The sequence below is a fragment of the Spermophilus citellus genome (genome assembly GCF_964194105.1).
Source record: "Spermophilus citellus genome assembly, chromosome: 2".
NCBI lineage: Eukaryota > Metazoa > Chordata > Mammalia > Rodentia > Sciuridae > Spermophilus > Spermophilus citellus.
Window position 1 is genome coordinate 238,910,030 of NC_138183.1, and position 9,392 is coordinate 238,919,421.

A 9,392-nucleotide genomic window follows, 5' to 3' on the forward strand; every position below is an offset into this window, starting at 1 on the left:
TGGCACCCACACAGGTGCAGAGGATCAGGGCAAGAGGACACCTCATGGGGGTGGGGGGACGGGAGAGACAGCTGCCCTCTCAGTGAGCAATGAGGGGTACCCCTGCTTAGAAATCACAATAGTGGAGGCCCACAGAGGCCAGCTCACCCAGACAACCAGGACCACTTCACCATTGCCCAACGACAACAGAAAACAGCTGTAGAAGGACGTCAGAGACCACCAAAGGTCAAGCCCTGGATGGCTCAGAACAGAAGCCAGCAGGGAGCCAGCATATTGGCGCCTTCCTCGGGGAAGGCAGCAAAGATCGACTGTGATGCGGTAGAGGAGAAGTATGTATTTATCAGTTAAAAAGGTCACATCATAACTGCACATCAAAATTCCCAAGTTTCCCCCCTCCCTCTCATTCAATGTGAGAACCACCCGATGCCTGGGTGTTGGAAAACAAAACGCTCTCAGCTGCTGGGTTGAGAGGCTAAGCTAGGAAGGAAGGCTGCTGAGACTGGGCTTCAGCTCTCCTAAACACTTCCATGTTCACGCTCCCGAGCTGCGGCACATGCCCCAAGTTCAGGGCTGAAGGGACCCAGCACTGAACCTCAGCGGAGGGGATCAGTGCCCTGGATTAACATCAGGGAGAGATGAAGTTCCCAGAGCCCAGGGAGGGAAGCACACAGAACAGGGCACTTCATCTTCCCTATGGACTTTCATAGGGGATTCGGACATCTCCATTAGCCTTAGGGAAGCACATCAACATGGAGTGTTATTGTTCTCACGCCAGTGCCAAAGCTCAGCGGGGGAGTGGAGCAGGTAGCACGCTCAGGAAGATTTCATGCCACCCCTGATCAAGATGCTCCATCCCTCCAGGGCAGGGGAGTGTGTGCCCTTAAACCCAGAGAGGAGGGGCTGCCACCAGGGCTCAGAACCCACGGAGGCCTCAGAGCCCTTTTCTCCCTGGAGTCCTCAGCCTGGAGGGCCTGGGGAGCAGGGAGGACGCCATTCCAGTCCCCACAGGTCTGCAGTCTCCAGCTGCCCGCAGGAGGCCTCCCAGAGCTCCGCTGCCCTGCGGCCCAGCTTTGCTTATAGAACCAGTGGAGACGGGGCTTGATGCCCCGCAGTCCCAGCCTTGAACACTTGCAACCTGTGACCCAGGGGAGCGCTCACCTGCCTGCAGCTTATCATAGACCAGCCCCCCAGCAATAAATGACTTTTCCACCTCTAGGAATCCAGGTAACCTGTCACTAGCGGGTCAATGCCCTGCCCTACCCTCACTTTAGGACTCAAACCTGGGAGGGGACCCGCCCAAGTGCCTTGAATACACATCTAAAGAGGACTGTGCAGAAACCCGGGTGTCTGCTCTGTTCTCCACGGGGTCTTAGGTCCTGGGTATCCTGGAGAGAACTAGGGCAGGCTTGGGGCCGTAAAACGTGCTCTCAGCAGTGATGGAGAAGGCACTCACCGACAGCTCACCTCCGGATTCAGGGCCAACTCTCTGGCAGGCAAGCCTGGAGGAAAAAGGCGAAGCCACGCCCACGCGGGGGTCCTCCTCTGCACGCCTCGCTGCTCATTGGCTGCACGTGCTCAAATGGCCAGCCCAGAGGAAAGGGGCTGCTTCCTGCACCTCCTGCTGGTGGGGAGCTTTGGTTCATCTGGCTCATCTGCTTCACCTGCTCAGCACCACGGGCGGGCGGAGCGCATGGGCAGGTGCACGTGTGTTGGATGTCCTTATTTCCACAACCTGGAACCTGCGCTTGGCTTTCAGCAGTTATGGAGAAAGGGGTGGGAACAGAGGAGAAAGGACACGCTGGACAGTTCACCTCTGGGATCAGGGCACTTGGGTATTTAAAAAAAATTATTATAAAAAAATTAAGTGTAGTCATAATGTATAGGGTCTGATGTGAGGTTATATATATTCATTGTGGAATGATTGAATTAATATAATTCCTATATGGGGCACCTCCAATGCTTATTGTTTGTGCTGACAGACACGGCAATTTTGGAATGCGCAGTACATTATTATTACCTATGGTCATCGCAGGTCTCTGTTGTGCAGATCTGTATCTGAAGCTCCCTTTCCTTTTATCCCCGCCCTGTGGCCTCAGGTAACCCTACCCTTCTGTTCTCTGCTGCTGTGGGCTCAACTGAGAGATGCTGTGTAGGTGTGACCATGACCAACCTTTTTTTTAGGCCTGGCTTATTTCATTTAGGTAATGTCTTCCAGTTCATCCCTGTTGTTGCAAATAGCAGGATTTCCTTCTTTTTGAAGGCTAAATACTATTCCATTATGTACGTATGTGTGTCTGTCTGCCTGTCTATCTATGTATCTTTCTATCTATCTATATATCTATCTCACACTTCTCTATGCATTCCTCCATGATGGACACTTAGGTTATTTCTGTATCTTGGCTGTTGTGGATAGTGCGATTGTGGACCTTGGATTGCAGCTGTCTCTCAGACAAACTGATTTTGTAGAGTCAGAATTCAGGAAAGTGGTTGCCTGGGGTTGAGGGGAGGGGAAAGCAGAGATGTTGTTTAATGGGGACAGAGTTTCAGTTTTGCACCATGAAAAAGTTCTACAAATGGATTCCACACAAGATGAATACAGTTAACACTACTCACATAAACACTTAAAAGCAGATAAGATGGTGAATTTTGTGTTGTGTGTTTTATCAAAATTAAAAATAGAAAAGGATTTTATGCTCATTGTAGAAGAAGTTGGAGAAGGTAGAAAGAAATACACTTAAACTTCATCACCCTGATATTAACCTTTTAACATATTTAGACAAACTGATTGCTGAATAAATGCAAAGGGTAGTCTTTTATTTCATATTGACTTTGTAGATGTACCACAATTCGTCCTACATCAAATAAATAGCCTGTGTGTTCTCGTCAGGGTGGATTTCTAGAGAAAGGACTTTCAGGTGGGAGGATAAAAGGGTCCTGTATCTTTCTAGGTATTTCCCTACAGGGACCAGCCATTGTGTATCCCCAGTAGCCACATCTGACAGTGTGTGTTTCCTCAAAGACCCACCAATAGTCGTTTCCTCCTCTATCTTATAATTAAGAGATGGGACCTCTGTGAATTTTTAATTTGCATTTCAAGGAGCTCCAGCTTCTTTGAAGGTTGAGGGCCATGACATTTCTTTGCAAGGAAAAGAAAGAAGGAGCCAAGAGAGCTACTCTATTTCATTCATTCATTAATTTCTCTATTCCATTTCAGTATTTCCTCAACATTTAGAAGCTCCTTATAAATTAGTCATTGAAGTACACTTTTCAGCTTGTCATTTGTCCTTTTTATTTTGCCTAATGTATTTTTTTAAAAAATACAAATGCTTTAAAAAACTTTCATAATTTATCTTTTCTCTAATTGCTTTTGAACTTAGAATCTTTGTTAAGGATGTTTTCTCCAGTGACGGGTTGTAGAGACACTGAGCTGTTTTCTTCTAGTGCTTGCATGGTTTACTGCTCATTTATTCATTCGAGTCTCTGATCCATTTGGAAATTGTTCTGTGGGGTGGTGTGAGAACAGACCTGTGTGTCACATCACTTATTAAAAATCCATTCCACCACCTGACAGAAACGCCCTCTTTGTCAGACTTGCATGGGATTTAATCCTGCGTCTGGGCGCCTAGTCTGTGCGTTTGCTCAGTCTGTGCATCTGTCATTACTCTGTTGTAAGGATGAAGCTTTATGGAGTACCCTGATGTCTGGAGGTTTTCCCTCCTCCTTCCTCTTCTTTCCCAGGATTTTCCTGGATATTCATGTTTATTTGTCAAGTTGCCTTCTATAACATGCATCTCCAGCTCCAGGGTTTGTGCTGGAGAGAAGTGACCCACCTTGCTCAGTCTTCCAAGCAGGTGTGTGGCTGTCTTTCCTTAAGGGTTAAGTTTACTTTTAGGTCTTATGAGAATGTACTTTGGGGTTTTTCTCATTTAAGTTTTTATTATTGTTAAGCTTAAAGTAGGCATTTTCTTTTTTCTTTTTGCTGTAGTAAGGGGTCTTTTCCATTGTTTATTCTCATTTTCATTTTGAAGTCTGTTGATTATTTTGAAGTCTGTTGATTTTTGCGTGCTTGGCTGATCACCTGCTGTGTTGTTATCCAATTCTCTTTTTGTCAGTAGTGGCTTTTCTATGGAGTCTTTTGGGTTTTCCAAATCTGTAATCAAATCATCTGTGATTGCAGTTTTACCTGTTTCTTTCCAGTTCTTATGCCTTTCTCTACTGGCTTTCTGATTGCCAATTTAAAGTCATTACTTAAACATGAAGTTGCTGCTTACCATTGCTAACAATCTCTGCCGCCTCCTCTGGGTGTGGCGCAGGAGCGGGTGGGGCGGCGGTGTCTGGTTCCTGACGCCCAGTGTCTGTGATGGGCGGCTTCACTGGTGTTCTCCTGCAGAAGTGGTCACTTAAGTGGCCTGTGTTCTTCCCGGCCTCCTGTACTGGGGTGTGAGATCTCTCTGGCAGTGGGAGAGGTGTCATGTGCTCTGGCAACCCTCTGCTGGCTGGGGTCCTGCAGGAATCTCCACCAGGATCAGGAGTTTGCTGCCCACCCCACCTCCTCTCTGCAGGAGCTGCAGCCTCTGGGCCAAGATTCCCCAGAGTCCCTTCCTCCAGAGCTCTTGCACTGCTGTGCTAGGGACCCTGAGCTCCTGTGCCCTGCAGGCTCCATGGGACACTCCTCAACTCCACAGAAAGCCTTTATTGATCCATGCTTCTGTGTCACCTCAAGAGCCTGGTGGATACCGCGTGCACCTTGACATGCTCTGCTCCAATGAGAGTTGATCCTGGCTGTCCAGCTCTACGCACTGTGACATGGGAACCCCCCTACCTGCCAACACGTCCGTAACTCAATGCCAAATAGGGGAGGGTGATGCCGAAGCTGCTGGGCTGCACTGAGCTGGGAGAACTGAGTCTCCTGGGGAGCAGGGGGAATATCACCCTGGAGACCACATTTCCTTCCGAGGGTCTATTTAGTGCCTGCTTTTTGCCTAGACAAATGTCACAGCGCTTCCTCCTGCATTTTGCTTTGGGCCTTACACTTTTTTTTTTTTTTACATTTATTTTATTTATTTATTTTTATGTGGTGCTGAGGATGGAACCCAGTGCCTCAGCTCTCCTACCTCTGGGTCTTACACTTTTGTCTTTCATCCACACTGAGCTGATTTCTCTACAAGGTGTGAATTGAGGGTCTCGTTCTCGTTTTTTTTTGTTTGTTTGTTTTGTTTCCCCAGCACATTTCTTGAAGACGCTGCCCCTGCCCCACTCTGTTCTCGACTTCTTTGAGACCTGGTTGTGCACTGTGGCTCTGGGGCCTCTCTTCTGTTCCATCCGTCCTCTGGTCTGGTCCTTTGACTACCACTGCTTTGCGGTGCTCTGAGGCCAGTTACAGGCTGTCGCGGCTTCCTTCCTTCTCCTCAGGAGGGCTTCGGCTGTTCCCCTGTGAATTATAGGATTTTTTTTTCTATTTCTATGAAAAATGCCATTGAACTTTGATAGGATTGCTATCTTTTGAATAAATGCTGTGTTTTCGGTTATTCAATTTTTTTTTTGCCTTTTTAAAATTTGCTGGGCAGCGTTCTGGTTACAGACCTAGAGGTGGAATTCCAGGAATAACGGAAGAGCTGGGCTGGGCAAGAGATGTCCAGGGGGGCACCCGCAAGAGCCACAGCTCTTGAGCTTGGCACCAGTCCCCTGTGCCTGGTAAGCTGATCTTCTCATCACCAAACCATATTCTCTTTACAACCTCAGATTTTGCAGGAATTAAATCACATACTATGCCCTGAGTGTGGCAGGCACTTGTGGACGCAGCTCCTGTGGTGACAGTCTCCATCACTCCATCCTCCTGGGATTCGCTGATGGCAGGGTGCACTTCTGATGCTCCTTCGTCAGCACTGTCCTCCGGCTTTCCCCCCAACCTCCACCTGGGGGGGGGGAAGGGCCTGTTGGTGCAGATGTGTTAATGTGCCCAGGGTAGGAACAGGCACTCCAGGATCAGTGAACGGAGCTGGGAGAACACGTTCCTTCCTAGTGGTCCAGCTGCTCTTATATCCTGTCACCTGTCACCCTGGCAGTGGAGGGAAGGGGGAGTCCTTGCCGTGTGATAGTAGGAGCAAATGTGACTCCATTTTGTTTTATGACTTCATCCTGTAAAACAACCATGCCAAGTAGAAGGGTCATGACTGGGGCAAGATGTTCTTTTCTTTTTGTTATAGAAACCTTTAAGAACACGGAACTACCTAATGGGGCATTGTTTCTGTAACTAGGTAACGGGGCTCTGTTTCTGTAACTGGGGTGACTGGGCTAACTGTGATTGGTTAGGCTTCCCTCCGCTGGACTGCACTCTCCCGCTTCTGTAACCTGGCTTGCTTGCATTGGCTAGACCCCCCTGAACATCCCTTTTGTGGTTTTCAGGCTTATAAGGAGTGCCCTTGCAATTGTTCAGGGCTAATCAGGGGAACAGCTTTATGTTCTGGTCAGCTGCCACCGGTGTGCTTCAATAAAGGCTTGATTCCATTACACGTGAGTGGTCTGGAAGTCAGTTTATGAAACCCTGGGACGAAGCTTTAACTATAACAGCTGTTCTCCACTTAAGTGGGAGATTCTACAACTTTCCCAGTCTTCCTCTTTCATGATCTTCAGCTCCCCCCTGCTTTATTGTGATAAAATATGCAGAACATAAAACTCAGCATTTTTTCAGTACTAGGGATTGAACCCAGGGTGCTCTAACACTAGCTACATCCTTTTCTTCTGTTGTTATTGAGATAGGGTCTTGCCAAGTTGCTGAGGCTGGCTTTGAACTCAGGATCCTCCTGTCTCAGCTTCCTGAGTTGCTGGGATTACAGGTGTGCAACACTGTGCCCAGCTAAAACCCACCATTTTAAAGTGTGCAGTTCTGTGGCTTGCAGGCTAGACTAACAGTGAAGATAACTTGCAGAATAATGTACATAGCGTGATATTGGTAATGTATAAAAAGCTCAGTGCTGTCACTGACGGACACAGCTGAGCACACAAATGGTGTTGGAAGGCTGTCTACTAATCTCATGACAGGGTTGCCTGTGGAGCTTAGGGACAGGGGAATGGCACAGGCTTGGTTTGCCTCTGCCTGTAGTGTTAGGTAGAAGGAGTGGGTGATTGTATAAAAATGTGGTTTTAGAATGCCTTTGTCAAGAGAGTGAAGAAAACAGTCCCTTAGACCCCTAGTAGGACTCTCAGAAGGGCAGTCAAGCTGGCCCAGCCTCTCTAGTGCCTCAATGTGGCCAGCATCTTCCCAAGTCAACCTGCAGAGGCGGCCACAGTGTCTCCAACCCCTGCTCCTGCTTGACATTTACCTGTGACAAATTCTATCTCAGGATGGTGATGGTGAGACCAGCCCATCCCAGTCAGGATCAGCCCCTGCGGCAGGGCCCACTCTCAGTCAGCAGTGATCAGGCAGCCTCACTTGCTGGGATGGTTGACATGCCATAGCAGATAGCTGTGGCTGCCCTGACAGTTTACTCCCTGCCCATTTGCCCCCGTCTTTTGCCACCACAGGGATGGACCCGTGGCTTGCCAGCACCCGCCTGAGGTTGTTATTACATGAATGTTATAAGTCGTCAACTGCGTCACATGCTGGTGGCTGGTTCCTGGCTTGGGGGCTTCATTCACTCCATGATGCAGGTTCCCATCACTATCCCACTGCCCTTCTGTGGTCCCAATGTGATGGACCACTATTTCTGTGACCTCCATCCCTTTTTCAAGCTAGCCTGCAAGGACACCTTTGTGGAGGGGTTTATTGTGTTGCCAACAGTGGATTAATCTCCATCTTCTCCCTCACCATCTTAGTGTCATCCTACATCGTCATCCTGTTCACCCTGAGGAATCGCTCTGCAGAGGGGAGGCACAAAGCCCTGTCCACCTGTGCCTCTCACATCATGGTGGTCATCTTTGTTTTTGGACCTGCCATCTTCATGCAGCCCTCGTCCACCTTCACTGTGGACAAACTGGTGGCTGTGTTCTACATGGTCATCACCCCCATGCTGAACCCCATCATCTACACACTCAGAAACGCAGAGGTGAAAATCTCCATGAGGAAGCTGTGGGCCAGAAGGAGAACCCAGGGATGGGAACATGATAGAAAGATGTGTGCCTGATTATTATGTGTTTAAAATGCATTTTTAGTGGGGTATTTTAGAATGGCAGCAACAAATATTGGACTTAATGTTACTACAGCTTTGATTCTCCTTGGTTACCAGGATACCCTGGTGTAACATTTGAGGAGTAGAGGTGAGGAATTCTTCCCAAATCTTATGGAACATGGTTGGCTCCATGATATCCAATAATATAATGGGTTTGGATAATTGGAAGGCTCAAACCAAGGCAAATGCAAAGTGGAGAATTCTACAAATGTCTTGTAGATTAAAATCACTTCCTCACTTTCTTCCTCCCTCTGAAGTAATTTATATGTTTATGAGGGCACAATGTGATGTTTCAATACATGTATGAAATGGGTAATGATCAATCAGATCACATATCAATCACCTAATACAGCTATCATGTGTTTGTGTTGGGAACATTCAAAATTCTCTCCACTCATTATTATGAAATATTAATTAATTACTGTCACCCATAGTTATTCCACTGTGCTATCCCAAAGTACTGTCTACTGGCATCCCTTTACAGAGGACTTTTTGATAAATGTTTTGTAAATTGAAATCACTTATCCTTCCTTCCTCTTTTTCTCCCTTCTGTTTTTCCCTATATCAAATGTTTATGTGTTGTTGAATTCAGTTTGCTGCTATTTTGTTGAAAAAAATTTTTTTTGGTAATACCGGAGATTGAATCGGGGACCTTACATATGTTAAAGCAAGTGCTCACTGTCACAAGCTGTCCGTGGGCTATATGTGAACTGTTGCACATAGTAGCCTCCTGAGGGCGTAAGGCTGGCATTGGGAACTCCCTGTGGTACCCCCCACAGGGATTGACCACCTGATGCAGGTGAACTTCCCCGTCAACCTCTGTGGAAGATTCCACGCAGCACCTGAGATGGGTGTGACTGCCAAGATGTCCATCAACCTGCTGATTGCAAGAAATCACGAAGCAAGACTTGGCCCTAGAAACCTTATCCCTGCCTTTGATGGACCCCCTTAAGTAAACCACCGGAATCTTTTTGTGTTTTGTCTAGTTCCAGAACCCATGTGGACTAGATCTAACAGGGGCTTCATTTTCTGTAAACACTTCTGAGTATTTGTGCTTTGTTATTTACTAATTATTTGAGATGGTAAGGCTTAAGGTGGCTTGGATTACCCAGGGCAGGAAGAAAGACCCCTTAATGAGATGCTGGCCATTGTCCCTCTGATACTTTACCACCAAGCTATATCCCCAACCCTAAATTAAATGTAGTTTATTTACCTCATCATGTT

General features: G+C 47.3%; 1 pseudogene across 1 annotated transcript; it reads left to right on the forward strand.

Moving 5' to 3' along the window:
* Positions 1–7,569: 7,569 nt before the first annotated feature.
* Positions 7,570–9,120, forward strand: LOC308641806 (olfactory receptor 4B1-like; annotated as a pseudogene). Its single transcript has 2 exons — positions 7,570–8,115; positions 8,948–9,120. The product of its transcript is annotated as an olfactory receptor 4B1-like (transcript).
* The last annotated feature ends 272 nt before the right edge of the window (positions 9,121–9,392 follow it).